The following is a 21045-nucleotide window of genomic DNA, read 5'->3' as shown; positions in this document are numbered from 1 at the left end:
TCCCGGCCTCATGGTAATGTCATTTCTCCCGAGCTTGAAGTGCTACATTATTCATGTGTAAGAAAGGGAAGCGATTTGTCCACGAAGCAGCTTCGTTTCTCATCACAAGTGGCTCGACAAACCTGTAACGGATGTACATTCCATTCTGTGCACAAAACAGGTTACATCGGTGTACTTGTGAAAGGTAACGTACAAACTAGTCAAGGAGAAGGCGTTTGGCTATGGGGATAGTCTGAGATAGGCCCCATTATAACCCAGGTATAGTCTACCCTAATCCTAAACCTCATCAGCACGAGTGGAGTAAGGTATATGCTTATAAGTATAAAATGGCCTGGTCCAGAATATAGGCCCAGGCTTGAATAATGGAGGCTAACCCAGATCATATGAGCTCAGACTAGTCAGAAAGAAGACTTTTGGCTGTTACAATAATATGGTGTAACTATGATGTCACAACATTGCAGGGAATGAAATGGCTCAAATAAAAAGTGGGGTTGATTAAAAATGGAAGAAGATGAAGCCTAAACAGCCTTTCACAAACTGCACTTGCTGTCACTTAATGAACACTAAATTTACAGGTAAGGCCTCACTGTGTACATCATCAGAGTTCATTAAACCTGAAAGGGAAATTAAAACTTGTTTCCAAGTTGGCTACCTGTGTTTGCACTCGATTCAGAAATGTACCTGGCTATTTGACAATGTCACTGTGCCACTTCAAGGGAGGTGAGAATGACGAGGCCGTTCAGCCTCATTCAGGGAATATTGAGGAAGTTACTGATGAAGGTGAGCCGATAACAGAATTTAGATATAGTTTAGCTGACTGGTTAAGGTAACCGACAACAGCACTCAACCGGTTAAGGTAGGCTGAGAATGTCGAGGCAGGTTAGCCGATTTGGGAAGGTGAGCTGGAATATTGGAGGATGTTCAGCAGTGTTTCAGGTAAAGTGATGGCAGAACCTGGACACAACGTGTAAGCGTTTCGGGCCCCTAGTAAACTGACCTGGTTACCTGTATGCATTTCCGTTGACTGGAGCTCATACACAATGTTGATGTAATTCAACTGGTTCCATTGAACGAATCATTTTCAGGTAGCTCCTCTTTCCTTTAGCCTTGAGCGACTCTTCAGTGTTGAACGTTGTTTTGTTGGTTGTTTGCCGCCCTCTTTTCCTCTGTCGTGTTCAATTAAATGTTGTTGTTGTTGTTGTTGTTGTTGTTGTATAGCCCTGGACAGTTCCCTCGAACAAGCCTGCGGCATGGAGACATCCGATCGATCTTGTAGGAGCGACCCAGAGCTCCTCCACATCGAGGATGATGTACCCCCCACCCCCCTCCCATCTACCCCACATCAATGATGGTGTACCCCCCCATCTACCCCACATCTATAATGGTGCACCCCCCCATCTACCCCACATCTATGATGGTGTACCCCCAGCCTCATGAAGTCAGGGCCACGATAGAGTTAGAGAGAGAGAGAGAGACAAGAGGGGAAGGGCCGATCCATGGGCTCCAATCCATGGGCTCCGATCCATGGGCTCCAATCCATGGGCTCCGATTCATGGGCTCCAATCCATGGGCTCCAATTCATGGGCTCCAATTCATGGGCTCCAATCCATGAGCTCCAATTCATGGGCTCCAATTCATGGGCTCCAATCCATGAGCTCCAATTCATGGGCTCCAATTCATGGGCTCCAATTCATGGGCTCCAATTCATGGGCTCCAATTCATGGGCTCCAATCCATGGGCTCCAATCCATGGGCTCCAATTCATGGGCTCCAATCGCCACTCTGACCCATGACTTGATTAATCCGGGCAGCAGGGAAGATTTGGCCCACGAATTGCGTTGGGGGGGGGGGGGGGGGGGTTACAACCACCGCGAGGAGGCCTCTCCGATGGCCAATGAAATGTTGAAGTAGTTGGGGGTGTCGGTTTAAATATACTCAAAACAGTGGGCAAGTTTAAACACAAACACATGAATACACGACGATGTTGAGCTGTGAAATCAAAATAGAAACATATATGGATTAACTTTATTTGAGTCAATCGTTGCGATCAATCATCATATCCATGCGGAGGTAAAGAGTTTTCACATTCACCTCTTTGGCTGCTGTTCCTCAAAGGTTGGTGACCATCCAGTGAAGCGGAGGGTTGGTCTGAACCAGAGATACCTTTGGTGAGGTTCACCTCGGAGAGTGTACAGTGTACACCCATGCTGAAGATGAAAACTGTGCTGTGATCAGCGATGATCTGGGGGTATGTCTTGTTCGATCTGGGGTATGTCTTGTTAGATCTGGGGTATGTCTTGTTAGATCTGGGGTATGTCTTGTTAGATCTGGGGTATGTCTTGTTAGATGTGGGGCATGATCAGCGATGATCTGGGGGTGTGTCTTGTTAGATCTGGGGTATGTCTTGTTAGATCTGGGGTATGTCTTGTTAGATCTGGGGTATGTCTTGTATCTGGGTTATATCTTGTTAGATCTGGGGTATGTCTTGTTAGATCTGGGGTATGTCTTGTTAGATGTGGGGCATGATCAGCGATGATCTGGGGGTGTGTCTTGTTAGATCTGGGGTATGTCTTGTTAGATCTGGGGTATGTCTTGTTAGATCTGGGGTATGTCTTGATAGATCTGGGGTATGTCTTGTAAGATCAGGGGTATGTCTTGTTAGATCTGGGGTATGTCTTGTTAGATCTGGGGCATGATCAGCGATGATCTGGGGTATGTCTTGTTAGATCTGGGGTATGTCTTGTTAGATCTGGGGTATGTCTTGTTAGATCTGGTGTATGTCTTGTTAGATCTGGGGTATGTTTTGTTAGATCTGGGGTATGTCTTGTTAGATATGGGGTATGTCTTGTTAAATCTGGGGTATGTCTTGTTAGATATGGGGTATATCTTCTTAGATCTGGGGTATGTCTTGTTAGATCTGGGGCATGATCAGCGATGATCGGGGGTGTGTCTTGATAGATCTGGGGTATGTCTTGATAGATCTGGGGTATGTCTTGATAAATCGGGGGTATGTCTTGTTATATCTGGGGTATGTCTTGTTAGATCTGGGGTATGTCTTGTTAGATCTGGGGCATGATCAGCGATGATCTGGGGTATGTCTTCTTAGATCTGGGGTATGTCTTGTTAGATCTGGGGTATGGCGTGTTAGATCTGGGATATGTCTTGTTAGATCTGGGGCATGTCTTTTTAGATCTGGGGCATGATCAGCGATGATCTAGGGGTGTGTCTTGTTAGATCTCGGGTATGTCTTGTTAGATCTCGGGTATGTCTTGTTAGATCTGGGGTATGTCTTCATAGATCTGGGGTATGTCTTGTTAGATCTGGGGTATGTCTTGTTAGATCTGGTGTATGTCTTGTTAGATCTGGGGTATGTCTTGTTAGATCTGGGGTATGTCTTGTTAGATATGGGGTATGTCTTGTTAGATCTGGGGTATGTCTTGTTAGATATGGGGTATATCTTCTTAGATCTGGGGTATGTCTTGTTAGATCTGGGGTATGGCTTGTTAGATCTGGGGTATGTCTTGTTAGATCTGGGGTATGTCTTTTAGATCTGGGGCATGATCAGAGATGATCTGGGGGTGTGTCTTGTTAGATCTGGGGTATGTCTTGTTAGATCTGGGGTATGTCTTCATAGATCTGGGGTATGTCTTGTTAGATCTGGGGTATGTCTTGTTAGATCTGGTGTATGTCTTGTTAGATCTGGGGTATGTCTCGTTAGATCTGGGGTATGTCTTGTTAGATCTGGGGTATGTCTTGTTAGATATGGGTTATGTCTTGTTCGATCTGGGGTATATCTTGTTAGATATGGGGTATGTCTTGTTAGATCTGGGGTATGTCTTGTTAGATCTGGGGTATGTCTTGTTAGATCTGGGTTATGTCTTGTTAGATCTGGGGTATGTCTTGTTAGATCTGGGGTATGTCTTGTTAGATCTGGGGCATGATCAGCGATGATATGGGGGTGTGTCTTGTTAGATCTGTGGTATGTCTTGTTCGATCTGAGGTATGTCTTGTTAGATCTGGGGTATGTCTTGTTAGATCTGGGGTATGTCTTGTTAGATCTGGGGTATGTCTTGTTAGATCTGGGGTATGTCTTGTTAAATCTGGGGTATGTCTTGGTAGATGTCTGGGGCATGATCAGTGATGATCTGGGGTATGTCTTGTTAGATCTGGGGTATGTCTTGTTCGATCTGGGGTATGTCTTGTTAGATCTGAGGCATGATCAGTGATGATCTCGGGTATGTCTTGTTAGATCTGGGGCATGATCATCGATGATCTGGGGGTGTGTCTTGTTAGATCTGGGCTATGTCTTGTTAGATCTGGGGTATGTCCTGTTAGATCTGGGGTATGTCTTGTTAGATTTTGGGCATGATCAGCGATGATGTGGGGGTGTGTCTTGTTATATCTGGGGTATGTCTTGATAGATCTGAGGCATGATCAGTGATGATCTCGGGTATGTCTTGTTAGATCTGGGGCATGATCATCGATGATCTGGGGGTGTGTCTTGTTAGATCTGGGCTATGTCTTGTTAGATCTGGGGTATGTCCTGTTAGATCTGGGGTATGTCTTGTTAGATTTTGGGCATGATCAGCGATGATGTGGGGGTGTGTCTTGTTATATCTGGGGTATGTCTTGATAGATCTGGGGTATGTCCTGATAGATCGGGGGTATGTCTTGTTCGATCTGGGCTATGTCTTGTTAGATCTGGGGCATGATCAGCGATGGTCTGGGGTATGTCTTGTTAGATCTGGGGTATGTCTTGTTAGATCTCGGGTATGTCTTGTTCGATCTGGGGTATGTCTTGTTAGATCTGGGGTATGTTTTGTTAGATCTGGGGCATGATCAGTGATGATCTGGGGGTGTGTCTTGTTAGATCTGTTGTATGTCTTGTTAGATCTGGGGTATGTCTTGATAGATCTGGGGTATGTCTTGTTAGATCTGGGGTATGTCTTGTTAGATCTGGGGTATGTCTTGTTAGATCTGGGGTATGTCTTGTTAGATCTGGGGTATGTCTTGTTAGATCTGGGGTGTGTCTTGTTAGATCTGGGGTATGTCTTGTTAGATCTGGGGCATGATCAGCGATAATCTGGGGGTGTGTCTTGTTCGATCTGGGGTATGTCTTGATAGATCTGGGGTGTGTCTTGTTAGATCTGGGGTGTGTCTTGTTAGATCTGGGGTGTGTCTTGTTAGATCTGGGGTGTGTCTTGTTAGATCTGCGGTATGTCTTCATAGATCTGGGGTATGTCTTGATAGATCTGGGGTATGTCTTGATAGATTTGGGGTATGTCTTGATAGATCTGGGGTATGTCTTGTTATATCTGGGGTATGTCTTGTTAGATCTGGGGTATGTCTTGTTAGATCTGAAGCATGATCAGCGATGATCTGGGGTTTGTCTTGTTCGATCTGGGGTATGTCTTGTTCGATCTGGGGTATGTCTTGTTCGATCTGGGGTATGTCTTGTTAGATCTGGGGTATGTCTTGTTAGATCTGAGGCATGATCAGCGATGATCTGGGGTATGTCTTGTTTGATCTGGGGTATGTGTTGTTCGATCTGGGGTATGTCTTGATAGAGCTGGGGTATGTCTTGTTAGATCTGGGGTATGTCTTGTTCGATCTGGTGTATGTCTTGTTCGATCTGGTGTATGTCTTGTTAGATCTGGGGCATGATCAGTGATGATCTGGGAGTGTGTCTTGTTAGATCTGGGGTACGTCTTGTTAGATCTGGGGTATGTCTTGTTGGATCTGGGGTATGTCTTGTTAGATCTGGGGTATGTCTTGTGTTATGTGCTCCTCCCCGACCCCCTGGTCACGGTGTACCTCCGAGCCCCGAGAGGAGTCACGGGAGAAAGATGTGTTATTCTGTGTGTCAAAGATCAATGGTGAAACCACACCAATTGTTACCAACAGACAAGTATTGTATTAAGATCACACAAGAATAACAGTACAATAACAATATTAATCAATTGTACAACCAATATATCATTCCGATGATGGTACCATCAGTTTCGTGCAATATAACTCACTGTGCTCCAAGTGAGCGAAAATAACATTCCCAATGTCTCTATCCCAGCATCAAGCCAAAGTCGATCCATGCTCCAGTGATCGTCAGAACGATGTCGTATCGAGACCAGAATCCGGTTAGGTTGACAGTCACACTGCCAAAGATGGGCAAAGGTGCCCTCAAGAGGCGACTGGGAAATCACACCTTCGGGTATGGACGTTCAACGGCTCCCAATCGGTGAACCGCAAATTCCCACTCAAAATCCACGTTACACACACACACACCAGGTTAACGTCTAGATGCGGTGAAATGGTTGAAGCGAGGTGAAGAGCCTAGAGCGATGCGAAAACCGGCGCGAGGCAAAACGGCCAATGGCCCGTACTCGAGACGTAACGGCACTCCAACGCTTCTCTTTGGAATCAACCGCAAAACCTGTCATGCAGGTTTATCTGTCACAGCGATAACAACTCTGTCGCAGGAATCCCTTTCCAAGGAAATCCAAAGTTCACTTGAGACTCCCGTTCGCCAGCGTTTGCTCAAGACCTCGAAGCAGCTCGGCTTCTGCTCCACCTTACTCGCTCCGCCTCCTTTTTCTCTTCTTCGTCCGGTTTCCGATCCGGTTTCCGGTTTATTTTTGAAACATTATGTTTTTTTTACCTTTTGAAAACAGTTATCTCCAATTCACTTAAACGATAAGAATAATAGTACATGCAACCAAAAATGTTTACAGTGGATGAGAACCACAACAATGGAAGTGACGAATCCGTAACACTTGTTAGATCTGGGGTATGTCTTGTTAGATCTGGGGTATGTCTTGTTTGATCTGGGGTATGTCTTGTTAGATCTGGGGCATGATCAGTGATGATCTGAGGTATGTCTTGTTAGATCTGGGGTATGTCTTGTTAGATCTGGGGTATGTCTTGTTAGATCTGGGGTATGTCTTGTTAGATCTGGGGTATGTCTTGTTAGATCTGGGGTATGTCTTGTTAGATCTGGGGTATGTCTTGTTAGATCTGGGGTATGTCTTGTTAGATCTGGGGTATGTCTTGTTAGATCTGGGGTATGTGTTGTTAGATCTGGGGTATGTGTTGTTAGATCTGGGGTATGTCTTGTTAGATCTGGGGTATGTCTTGATAGATCTGGGGTATGTCTTGTTAGATCTGGGGTATGTCTTGTTAGATCTGGGGTATGTCTTGTTAGATCTGGGGTATGTCTTGTTAGATTTGGGGCATGATCAGCGATGATCTGGGGGTGTGTCTTGTTCGATCTGGGGTATGTCTTGATAGATCTGGGGTATGTCTTGATAGATCTGGGGTATGTCTTAATAGATCGGCGGTATGTCTTGTTATATCTGGGGTATGTCTTGTTAGATCTGGGGTATGTCTTGTTAGATCTGGGGCATGATCAGCGATGATCTGGGGTATGTCTTTTTAGATCTGGGGTATGTCTTGTTAGATCTGTGGTATGGCTTGTTAGATCTGGTGTGTGTCTTGTTGGATCTGGTGTACGTCTTGTTAGATCTGGGGTATGATCAGTGATGATCTGGGGGTGTGTCTTGTTAGATCTGGGGTATGTCTTGTTAGATCTGGGGTATGTCTTTTTAGATCTGGGGCATGATCAGTGATGATCTGGGTGTGTGTCTTGTTAGATCTGGGGTATGTCTTGTTAGATTTGGGGTATGTCTTGTTGGATCTGGGGTATGTCTTGTTAGATCTGGGGTATGTCTTGTTAGATCTGGGGTATGTCTTGTTAGATCTGGGGTATGTCTTGTTAGATCTGGGGTATGTCTTGTTAGATCTGGGGGTATGTCTTGTTAGATCTGGGGTATGTCTTGTTAGATCTGGGGTATGTCTTGTTAGATCTGGGGTATGTCTTGTTAGATCTGGGGTATGTCTTGTTAGATCTGGGGTATGTCTTGTTAGATCTGGGGTATGTCTTCTTAGATCTGGGGTATGTCTTGTTAGATCTGCGGTATGTCTTGTTAGATCTGGGGCATGATCAGCGATGATCTGGGGGTGTGCCTTGTTAGATCTGGAGCATGATCAGAGATGATTGGTGTGTGTCTTGTTAGATATGGGGCATGATCAGCGATGATCTGGGGTGTGTCTTGTTAGATATGGGGCATGATCAGCGATGATCTGGGTTGTGTTCCGTTAGATATGGGGCATGATCAGCGATGATCTGGGGTGTGTTCCGTTAGATATGGGGCATGATCAGCGATGAGATGGGGTGTGTCTTGTTAGATATGGGGCATGATCAGCGATGATCTGGGGTGTGTCTTGTTAGATATGGGGCATGATCAGCGATTATCTGGGGTGTGTTCCGTTAGATATGGGGCATGATCAGCGATGATCTGGGGTGTGTCTTGTTAGATATGGGGCATGATCTGGGGTGTATCTTTTTAGATCTGGGGTATGATCAGCGATGATCTGTGGGTGTGTTCCATTAGATCTGGGGCATGATCAGCGATGACCTGGGGGTGTGTCTTGTTAGAGCTGGGGTATAATCTGAGGGCGTGTCTTGTTAGATCTGGGGTATAATCTGGGGTTGTGTCTTGTTAGATCTGGGGTATAATCTGGGGTTGTGTCTTGTTAGATCTGGGGTATAATCTGGGGGTGTGTCTTGTTAGATCTGGGGTATAATCTGGGGGTGTGTCTTGTTAGATCTGGGGTATAATCTGGGGGTGTGTCTTGTTAGATCTGGGATCTAATCTGGGGGTGTGTCTTGTTAGATCTGGGGGTGTGTCCCATTAGATCTGGGGGTGTGTCTTGTTAGATCTGGGGTATAATCTGGGGGTGTGTCTTGTTAGATCTGGGGTATAATCTGGGGGTGTGTCTTGTTAGATCTGGGGTATCATCTGGGGGTGTGTCTTGTTAGATCTGGGGGTGTGTCTTGTTAGATCTGGGGTATGATCTGTGGTGTGTCCCGTTAGATCTGGGGTATGATCTGGGTCTGCGGTGTGTTCCCATCCTGAAGATGAAAAGCTGCTCGACATACAGAGAGGTGTTTTGTGATGTTGACAAAAATGGCCATAGTCGGTTTCAAGATGATGCATACCCCGGCTAGGTGTACTAGGTGGACTCATAACCCCGGCTAGGTGGACTCATAACGCCGGCTAGGTGGACTCATAACCCCCGCTCGGTGTACTAGGTGGACTCATAACCCCGGCTAGGTGGACTCATAACCCTGGCTAGGTGGACTCATAATCCCGGCTAGGTGTACTAGGTGGACTCATAACCCCGGCTAGGTGGACTCATAACCCCGGCTAGGTGGACTCATAACCCCGGCTAGGTTGACTCATAACCCCGGCTAGGTGGACTCATAACCCTGGCTAGGTGGACTCATAACCCCGTCTAGGTGTACTAGGTGGACTCATAACCCCGGCTCGGTGCACTCATAACCCCGGCTAGGTGGACTCATAATCTGATATATTGTTATAGCCCAGACTCAAACTGAGGTTCTCGTCCTGTGCTGGTGGCTCTTACTGCTGGTGGCATCGTATGGGCTTGATGTATGCCCATATCCCCAGACATATGCATCTTTGAGGACCAGATGTTATGGGCCAGATGCCGGTCAGCCGAGTCTGAAGCCCCAAGAAAAGTTACGGGCCTTGTATGACCAGGTACCTTCTCGTGGGGCTTCGGAGTTTGTAAACTCGACGGGATGAATAACAACAACCTGTACCGATTGATAACTTTTATTGTTTTGTTCGGGCTGGCAGGATGGCTTACAGGTGTGCATACTCACCTGAACTGTCGAGTTGTGGTTCGAATCCTGACCCAACGATAAACAGTCATCCTGGTGATTCATCAGTGTGTGCCATCCCTCGGATCGATGTTAACAGGTGTCCCGTCTGTCGGATTTCGCTGTTGGACGTTAAAGATTCCCCGGTGTCCTTGGCGAAGAGTAGGCGAGTTATCACCAGCACCTTGAACAAAGTACAAATTCCTGCTCGCTCAGTCGATTTATCCAGCGTGAGATTGGTAACCTATTCAGGATTGTTACCCCAGCCAAGGAAATGCTTTGTCAGAACCGACTCTAGCTGATGGACCATTTTGCACAAGCACGAGCTGATGGACCATAGTGCACGAGCTGATGTACCATGGTGCACGAGCTGATGGACCATGGTGCACGGGCACGAGCTGATGGACCATGGTGCACGGGCACGAGCTGATGGACAATTTTGCACAAGCACGAGCTGATGGACCATAGTGCACGAGCTGATGCACCATGGTGCACGAGCTGATGGACCATGGTGCACGGGCACGAGCTGATGGACCATAGTGCACGGGCACGAGCTGATGGACCATGGTGCACGGGCACGAGCTGATGGACCATAGCGCACTGGCACGAGCTGATGGACCATAGTGCACGGGCACGAGCTGATGGACCATAGTGCGCGTGCACGAGCTGATGGACCATGGTGCACGAGCTGATGGACCATGGTGCACGAGTTGATGGACCATGGTGCACGAGGTGGTGGACCATGGTGCACGAGGTGGTGGACCATCGTGCACGAGCTGATGGACCATAGTGCACGAGCTGATGGACCATGGTGCACGAGCTGATGGACCATGGTGCACGAGGTGGTGGACCATGGTGCACGAGGTGGTGGACCATAGTGCACGAGCTGATGGACCATGGTGCACGAGCTGATGGACCATGGTGCACGAGTTGATGGACCATAGTGCACGAGGTGGTGGACCATGGTGCACGGGCTGATGGACCATGGTGCACGAGGTGGTGGACCATGGTGCACGAGGTGGTGGACCATGGTGCACGAGGTGGTGGACCATAGTGCACGAGCTGATGGACCATGGTGCACGAGGTGGTGGACCATAGTGCACGAGCTGATGGACCATAGTGCACGAGCTGATGGACCATGGTGCACGAGTTGATGGACCATGGTGCACGAGGTGGCGGACCATGGTGCACGGGCTGATGGACCATGGTGCACGAGGTGGTGGACCATAGTGCACGAGCTGATGGACCATAATGCATGAGCTGATGGACCATGGTGCACGAGCTGATGGACCATGGTGCACGAGGTGGTGGACCATAGTGCACGAGCTGATGGACCATAGTGCACGAGCTGATGGACCATGGTGCACGAGCACGAGCGTCGTACACTTCACCTTTAAGCTGCTACCATTGACGTCCTTCACTTTGCCAGCAAGCTGCCTTTTCATTGGTTGAGAGGGAAGTGAAAGTTCGTGAATTACTTAAGACGCGTTGATACCTGTTTTGGTCCGAGGGAGCGTTTGTGAGACGGATCCAGGTGGCAGTAGAACAAATACTACATGATATATCGACTACCCGTACGAGGAGGAAGGTTGTATTCTTGGGGTTGTGTTTGAACGTGTCCGTTTAGTTTATGAGTCGGAAGGAGCTGAACAAACAAGGTAAAGATTGATTTTTTTACCGACACTTAGTTAGTGGAATTCCAGGTGCGCTGCGGGTGATTCGAAGAACGCGGAAGTCTATCTGATGTCACTTGGTCTTTGGTCTTGTCTGAATTGGAACTCCATGGAGTTTATTGATCGTGGATCGACCGTCGGGACTCACGGTGAGTGTGCGAGTGTGTATATATGTGTGTGTGTGTGTGTGTGTGTATACATGAGTGTGTGTGTATACGTGTGTGTGTGTTTGTGAGAGTGTGTATATTAATGTGTGTGTATACGTGTGTGTGTGTGTGTGTGTGTTTGTGTATCCATGAGAGTGTATACGTGTGTGTATACATGTGTGTATACGTGTGTGTGTGTGTGTGAGAGTGTGAGAGTGTGTATAAATGTGTGTGTGTGTGTGTGTGTGTGTGTGTGTGTGTGTGTGTGTGTGTGTGTGTGTGTGTGTGTGTGTGTGCGCGCACGCTCTGCGCTCATGGAGTGAACCGACATGGGAGTGTGCAGAGTACGCAGCTCAAATGGCCGGGCCTACGGAACCTTTATTTTGTGCAAATATCAAGTTAAACATCTTTTACTTAATGGATATACCAGTAAAAAGCAGGCTAGTCCTTACTCCAGATGTACCCTGTTACAGGAGGCTACACCAGGTGTGCCCATGCAGGTTAGTCACACACACCATTCATAATACCTCGTCAATATTATATAAAAGGTACACACACTTTCAGGTCAATAAGGTACGAGTTGTGATTTAATGAAACCTTCCAAATGGTGTGGTGAATGTCCCTTAAAGTTAATAAATCTTAATAAACAGGTCCGATGGGTTTATGTGGGATGTTTCAAAACAAACTGTGCAGGCCAAAGTTTGCACCTCTTCGGCAAAAATATCAGTAAAAAGTATTTATTAAACAGTCGCAGAAAGTTTATAGCAATACTGGACTTTAGAGATTACGTATGAACGCAAACGAGGCCTTTTGCACATGCCCTGCGTGCGTTTTTGCACATGCCCTACGTGCGTTTTTGCACATGCCCTGCGTGCGTTTTTGCACATGCCCTGTGTACGTTTTTGCACATGCCCTGCGTACGTTTTTGCACATGCCCTGTGTACGTTTTTGCACATGCCCTGTGTACGTTTTTGCACATGCCCTGTGTACGTTTTTGCACATGCCCTGCGTGCGTTTTTTCGCATGCGCCGCGTGAGTGTTTGCGCATGCGCCGCGTGCATTTTTGTGCTTGCGGCATGCACGCTTTTTCACATGCGCTATGCGCGTTTTTGCACATGCCCCGTGTGCATTTTTGTGCTTGCGCCACGCACGCTTTTTCACATGCGCCGTGCGCGTTTTTGCACATGCCCTGCGTGCGTTTTGTGCGCATGCACCGTGCACGTTTTTGCACATGCCCTGCGTGCGTTTTTGCGCATGCCCTGCGTGCATTTTTTCTCATGCGCCATGCGTGTTTTTGCACATGTACCGCGTGCATTTTCGCGCATGCCTTGCGTGCGTTTTCGCGCATGCCCTGTGTGCGTTTTCGCGCATGCCCTGAATGCGTTTTTGCACAAGCCCTGCGTGCGTTTTGTGCGCATGCGCCGTGCACGTTTTTGCACATGCCCTGCATGCGTTTTTGCGCATGCCCTGCCTGCATGTTTTGCTCATGCGCTGTGCGTGTTTTTGTGCATGCCCTGCGTGCATTTTTTGCTCATGCGCCATGCATGTTTTTGTGCATGCGCCATGCGCGTTTTTGCACATGTCCCACGTGCATTTTTGCGCATGCCTTGCGTGCGCTTTCGCGCATGCCCTGTGTGCGTTTTGGCACATGCCCTGTGTGCGTTTTTGCACAAGCCCTGCGTGCGTTTTGTGCGCATGCACTGCCTGCATGTTTTGCTCATGCGCTATGCGTGTTTTTGTGCATGCCCTGCGTGCATTTTTTGCTCATGCGCCATGCATGTTTTTGTGCATGCGCCGTGCGTGTTTTTGCACATGTCCCGCGTGCATTTTTGCGCATGCCTTGCGTGCGCTTTCGCGCATGCCCTGTGTGCGTTTTCGCGCATGCCCTGAGTGCGTTTTTGCACAAGCCCTGAGTGCGTTTTTGCACATGCGCCGCCGTGTGTGTGTGCTCGTCAGGGGTTGCACAGAGGGATGTTGGAAAAGCGGCTACAATGGATGGCAGCAATGGATCGTGGGTAGCAGCTGCATGATGAAGCAAGGGTTTGGAATGTGAATCATCACTGGGGACTCAGTGGGCAGAGTCACAGGGGACGCAGCGGTGAAGGCGGGTGAGACGGAGGGGGGTGGGGGGGAGACACAGAACCACCATGATCGGGAGGGGCAACACACCCGACTTCCAGTCGTGGACCGAGTGAAAACACCTACACAGTTGCAGGGGATAACAACGAGAATGACAAATGATAACAGGCATAAGGACGGAGAGGAATTGAGAAGTGAAGGAGAGTATGAGGATGATGAGGACCAGTGAAGACTAGAAGAAGAGCTGGCAAACAATACTGGAGATGAGATTGACACGATTCGGGGAAAGACCACAACTATACAAGATTGAAAACATCTGAAGGACAAAAATGCTGATTGGGAGAACTCACAAAGCATTCAAGAGATTGGTACCAAAACCATCCCCCTTAAAGGAACTCGATATCATGAGCTTTGCAGTGGCACGGCTCATACAAGAAGAAATAACAAGAAAACAACACCACAAGAAGAGCAAATCAGCCCATACTGACAGAGGCCAGGCACCATCATGGAAACAGAGGTTAGAGAAAATAAATTGGACAAATACAGCAATTTATAAGGGGAAATCGAAACTCAAAGCTAATGAGGAGAATTCCCCAAAAAATCAAAACATACATATACAAAACAACAAATACAAAAACAAATACATAAAGACCAAGAGGTAAAGGCTGTGGAAATCAAACTCAAACTAGAGGTGATCATAAGAAAGATTAAAAAAAAAACTATGATTAAGTCAATAAAGGGAGAAAACAAAAACGCATGATTGAACTTAACCCAAAAAGATTCTACCACGAACTATGGAAACAAAAGCTTTAGGTAGTAGGCTGTTTTTAGGTAGTAGGTTGTAGACAGCAACTGCCCAGGGTGGTACTACCATCCTGATTTAGGAGCATTAAAGTGGTGCCCGGAACCATCTTGCACTCTCCGTGTCAGGATTGCTGGTATTACTTTCTGTTTCACTCAAACTATAACTACCGGACGAGCTTTAATCTCTTTTTCTCACAAACAAACATCATACACTTTTCATCATACACTTTCCTTCTCTTTTATTTAAGGCCTGGCCTCGATAAGGGCTACAATTATAGTCCATGCCTGGAGCTTTCAACATTAAAAAAAACATTTTAAAAATAAAAATAAAATAAAAATAAGCAAAACATGTCAAATCCCCCAACAAAGATAAACTTGAAAATTTCCTGAAAGGAATCTGAGGACCCAAAAAAATACAACAAAGATGCAGATTGGATCCAAAGCCTAGAATAAAAAAATATATATATAAAGGAAGTGCCTCCCGTGATATTTATAGTCATGTTCACCATGTTTTTTCGTTCAAAATCATGATAGATTAGCAAACCTATACATTTTTGGAAACGTTATTACATGGAAAATCTGAAAATCAATGTTTACATTTGCCAATTCCGACCAATTCGAATCGACCAATCGACCAATTCCATTCGACCAATTCGACCATTCGACCAATCACTTCGATCGACCATTCGACCATTCGACCAATTCGATTCGATTCGATTCATCGAATTCGATTCGATCGACCATTCGACCAATTCGATTTGCCAATCAATTTGACCGACCTTTGCTTGTGTGGAACGGACTGTGAAAACGATGCGGACTATATTGTCGGATACGACACACAGGACAGTGATGACGAACTCTAAATGGCATATTCTGTAATCGTGTATGTTTGATGCCATTGACTGCCTGTGTATATTTTGTCATTGACTGCCTGTGTAGATGTGAAGTTATTCTGACTGCATGTGTATATATGATTTTGCTGACTGCCTGTGTATGTTTGGTGATATGAATTATTGTGACACATTTTGATGTTATTAACTGCCTGTACAAAATGATAACATGTATTTGATTATGCAACTTATCGCGAATATAAAGACAGTATTTTGCAATTCAAAACCTTTGATTCGTGTCTTACCATTCCCCATAGCACTAATTTGATACTTTCATTGGATTCCTTGTCCCTGAAAATATAGGTTTAGTATATTTTAAAAAGTTTTTAGGGTAATTAGAGGCAGAAATAGAACAAAATATGTATTTTACAGTGGCCATTTTGAAAATCCAAAATGGCCGCCATACAGGTATCTCTCCAAATGTAAACATTGATTTTTAGTTTCCTTATGCTATAACCTTTCCAAAAATGTATAGGTTTGCTAATCTACCATGATTTTGAACGAAATATAATTTATTGACATAGTGAACCTGACTATTAATGAAGAAAATAAAAACAACAACAAGCAAAAATGCCAAACTTCAAAAGCCCAGGCCCAGAAGGAATTCCAACTTTATGGCTAAAACAACTTGATGCTCTTCACAATCACTACGCCAGGACATTTAACAAACTGATCCAAGAAGAAAAGGCAGTGGATGAGTGGCTTACAGAAGGAAACACCTTTCTCATCCCAAAATCGAAGGAAACCCAACTCTCCCAACAAATACCGGCCGATAACAAGTCTAGCAACCACATACAAACTGCTAACAGGAATCATCACAGAAATGATGTACCATCATCTAACGCAGCAAGGAGGTTTAGAGGTAGAACAAAAGGGATATAAGAGAGGGAGTTATGGAACAATTAAGTTCCTACTACTGAACAAGGCCGAACTTGAAAATTGCAAAATGTGAAGATCTAAATAATCCACCACCTGGATAGACGATAAGAAAGCTTTTGATAGTGTCCCACATTCGTGGATGATAAAATGCAGGTAAATATACAAAATCAATCCCCAAATAATCAAACAGATTGAGAAAGCCATGGAGCTCTGGAATACCACATGAATATTACAGCACTCAGAAGGGAATATCGAAATACCAGATGTGAAGATACAGCGTGGAGTCTTCCAGGGAGACAGTCTTTCCCCCCTTCTGTTTTGTCTGGCTCTGGACCCACGAAGTAACCTCATCAATGAACAAGGACACGGATACACCCGAACAACCAATAAACGAACATCCAAAGAAATAGGAAAGGTGACACATCTACTATACAAGGATGATTTAAAGCTCTTCTCGCCAAATGACAAAAAATTGGCAGAACAAGTAAAACTAGGAAAACAGTTTTCCGAGGACATTTAAATGCAATTTGGACTAGACAGGTGTGCCAAGTGCACATTTGTACAAGGTAAACCAACAAAACAGACAACATCAAAATTGACCTTGAAACAACAATACCACAGTTAGAAAACGAAGCATCATACAAATACCTCGGAGTAGAAGAGGGCCACCAAATATATCACAAACAAATGCACAAAACAACCACCAAAGAATACCTACGTAGAACGAAGCTGATCCTGAAAACATACCTCTCCCCAAGAAACAAAATCAAAGCCATAAACCAGCTCGCAGTACCAGTGTTCCAATATAGCTGTGGAATAATAAACTGGGCCCAATCAGATATCAACAAGTTAGACATCAAAACTAGAAAACTCCTTACAATCCACAAAATGTTTTACAAAAACCAGTGCATCCCGAGAATGTACCTGCCAAGACGAGAGGGAGGGAGCAGCCTGATGGAATTCAACCAGGTGCACAGAGCGACAAGTGTAGGACTAGCTGAGTATGTGAAACAGCCAACAGAATATCGGATGTCATTTGTAAACAAACATGAACACAACAAACCTGAAAGGGTATCCCAAACTCACCTTGCAAAGAATTTCCATAAACCGGTGCGGATAGAAGATGCCGCACAGGTAAATGAAACGGCAACAAATATTGCCCCAACAATTGCAACAAAGACAAAATAAATCTATAAAAAGAAATATCAAGAAATATACACCAACAACTGGGAGAATGACAAAAGAGCAGGAAAACACAAAAAAAAAATTGGACAGAACGGGGATAGACAAGGAAGGCTCATTGGAATGGCTAAGAAGAGGTCAGCTCAACTGGGACAGAGAATGAAACATAATAAATGCCCAAGATCAAGGACACTACACCAATGGATTAAAAAAGATGGCGAGATTGAGCCAGACGGACAAGTGTAGGTTCTGCAAGACAGAAACAGAAAGTACTAGTCACCTGCTCTCGGGATGGAAAAAACTATTATTAGAACAACTTGAAGAATAATGATGAAGAAGAACCTCACTGAAATTTTGAAAACCATCCCCAGGAATATTACCACAAATGAACTACAAACGGTGGCAATCCGGGGTTCGGTGACGATCCTGAAAAGAGAACTTGGACCAAAACGCTGACAAAGTGGAACAGCTTGGTCCATGAACCGTGATCCCTTACCGAAGAGGAGATGGATACTTTGGGTCCTGGGAGGACTACGTTCCACCTCCTGAAACCCACAAATGGAGATATTAAACAACCAACGACACGCACACGCATGCACGCACAGGCACACACACTTTTCATTTTGGTAAGAGATGCAAAAATCGAGTATCATTTCCTCTTTGGCCCAGGAACCAAACAAAAACATCTATTTATAACGACCCTCAAGCTCCCACCTCCATCCCAAAGTCCTCCACCTGACTTTCATGTCCTCCACCTGGCCAGCATGAATAATAACAAGCATAATCATTTCAAGACTTGGTTTTAAACCTACCTTGGGCATTCACAAGCCACAGGTATGACCTTTCCCATTGCTGTTAAGAAGCACCCAAAACTAGACACGGCGTCTTCCTCAGAAGTTGCCAGACACATCGGGCTCTCACATGAATATACCTGGCATGAGCTTGGTGTATTTTCACGTCATGAGAATGTCCTTTTGTCTAATCGTTTGTATCCACGACTTTGTTGGTAATGTTGCACAGCATTGTCTTTCCAATTGCAGACATCCATGAAATAAATCATCAAGCGTGCCATGTTCACAGGAGGTACTCCTGCAAGGTTAAAAGTCCACTCACTGGTAGCGATCGTCGAGGGTTTGGGTAGCACATTTGGGTCCTGGGAGGACTCCTGACGTCAACGGTTATTCAGGCCTCAACATCGTCGGGAGTGTGCAGTACAGGCAGGTGTTGTCGAGCTGAGAACGTTTTCCAACTCTTCCGTGGTGTAGAAGGACACCCCGTTCTCTCAGGTACTTTCCAAGTATTTTAACTTGTTTTAAAAGCTTTGTGAGCCATGTAGCTAACGATACTTACCTGGCACACGCCATATTAATTTACTGCGCCTCGGTGGCAGCTGTTGTGAGGGGTTTTTGTTCACGTTCGCAAAGCATTTTGGGGCAGATTGTGTCATTTCAAAAGTCCCATATTGTTGAAAGTGCGACCTGTTCATTTGTAGGTAAAGTTGGACGCATCTACACATGTTTGGAAACACTCGCTACAGTTCTACGGTCTGGATACCATGGATATCCTCTGGAATGTTAGTCTTCAGCTCTTCTATCGTATGGGGATTGTTTGCATGGAAACCGTGATTTTCAGGTTGCACCACAGATAAAATTCTAGAGCGGGTTACGTCAGGAGTCCAAGGTTGCCATAAACCATAAGAAATGATGCAATCTTCGAAAACCGTACTGATTGTACAAATCCTGGTGTTGTGGCCATTTATATACCCAGACATGTGGAACCAGGCCCCATCTGTAAAGGTGCAGTGTAAAACCTGATGCACTTTTTCTGCTATAACATTTCGGAGCCATTGACAGAAGTCCCCCCCCTGCCCCCCCCTTCCCATGCCTCCTCCCCTCAAGCCCTCTCCCTCCCACAGATCTCCCGATGTCCCTGTTCTCTGCTGTTGTAATTGTGTGCTTCCCTTTCTCTCCCCATCTTGTCTCCCGCTTCGTTTATTGTACGTTTTGTGTGTTCGTTTTTTTTTTTTGGGGGGGGGGGGGGGGGGGGGGATTGATGTTAGCTCTTACACAAGCCTAGATCTTGTACATAAAAAAAAGAAAAAAAGTTCACCTGCTTTTATGTCTCCAAGTGTAACTTCATGAACAACATGCACTTTATAGGGAACAAACTTTATTTTATTCCTTACAGTTCAGGATGTAGACGTCATTGAGACACCCGCTCCCATGTCTCAATGTAGAGGTCATTGAGACACGATTGCCAACATCCTGCAATGTCGCATCTGTCACAACCTTTGGCTGACCGCTTCGAGACTTGTCCGCAATGCTATCGGTTCGTTTCCCAAAACTTTTCCATCAATGATGTTACACAATCTCGATGAGGCCTTGAAACATACAAAGGTACCAGGTTATGTTATGGACTATTGAAAATGAAAATCATCCTTTGTGGAATTTCTTCTGAAACGAATCCTGCATCTCAGTAATGTACGAGTACTTCCCATCATAGGGAAAAACATGCTGCGCCAAAAATACTCTTTCTTCCAATGTTAGGACCATTCCTTGTAGATTGCCTTTGGAATAAAACATTAACCATCCAGGTAGCAGCTCAGTTGAGTTGTTACTTGATCAAGTCAATGATACCTGCAAGTAAACAAGCACACATTTTAATTTAAGATTTAAAACACGAGAAACATAATTATTTCGTTTAGTGCAATGTTACCTTGGAAACGCCTCGTGTAAGCATATCAAGAAGGACTGTAGTTACCTTCGCCACCAAAGGTGGATGCAGGTTATGTTTTCACCCCTGTCTGTCTGTTTGTTTGTGAACAAAATATCTCAAAATGTTGTTGTCGATTTCGAACGAAATTTGGCAGAGATTTTGGTGAAGATCCGGATTCGGATCCGGCTACTGGAATTTCTTAAGTGATTCTTCACCATTGGGAGATAGGGCCAAAAACGATACATAGCAGGATGTCTCAAAAAGTTGTGGATGGATTTGGACGAAACTTGTTGGACAGGTTGGATGTCTGACAAGGACAAATGGATTCGATTTTGGTAAAGATCTGAATATGGATTCGGATATGAGAGTTATTTAATTTTTAAAAATAATTCTTCACCATTGGGAGATAGGTCCAAAAATGATACAAAGCAGGATATCTCAAAAAGTTGTGGACGGATGATCTTGATTAATTGTGATTCTGTATTGTGATTTTCTGGTCTACTCTAGGATACAAAACGTAAACTATTCACCTGGCGGAGGTATGCCCTCTACTGAGTGCCGTTCTGGTTTTATATGCAGCTAAACATGAATGAAAACCATTCAAAACATCCAGTACTCAAGGTCGATGAGCTTGGACATCCGGAAATTTCACACCAGGAAACGGTGGTTACCATGACACTCGATACATGATGACGCTCGATACATGATGACGCTCGATACATGATGACGCTCGAAACATGATGACACTCGATACATGATGACGCTCGATACATGATGACGCTCGATACATGATGACACACGATACATGATGATGCTCGATACATGATGACACTCGATACATGATGACACTCGATACATGATGACGCTCGATACATGATGACACACGATACATGATGACGCTCGATACATGATGACACTCGATACATGATGACGGTC

At 45.4% G+C, this 21045-nt stretch overlaps 1 protein-coding gene across 1 annotated transcript in view; it reads left to right on the top strand.

Annotated features, from left to right (window-relative positions):
• Positions 1-11224: 11224 nt before the first annotated feature.
• LRRK1 (leucine rich repeat kinase 1) overlaps positions 11225-21045 on the top strand; it is a 281256-nt gene continuing 271435 nt past the window's right edge. Inside the window, exon 1 of the mRNA XM_078771695.1 lies at positions 11225-11563. The gene's annotated coding sequence lies outside the window, so the exon portion shown is untranslated. The remainder of the gene's footprint in view (positions 11564-21045) is intronic.

The sequence above is a fragment of the Myxine glutinosa genome, chromosome 2, assembly GCF_964187855.1.
Source record: "Myxine glutinosa chromosome 2, kmMyxGlut1.1, whole genome shotgun sequence".
Taxonomy (NCBI): domain Eukaryota; kingdom Metazoa; phylum Chordata; class Myxini; order Myxiniformes; family Myxinidae; genus Myxine; species Myxine glutinosa.
This window is presented reverse-complemented; position numbering and strand designations above follow the sequence as displayed.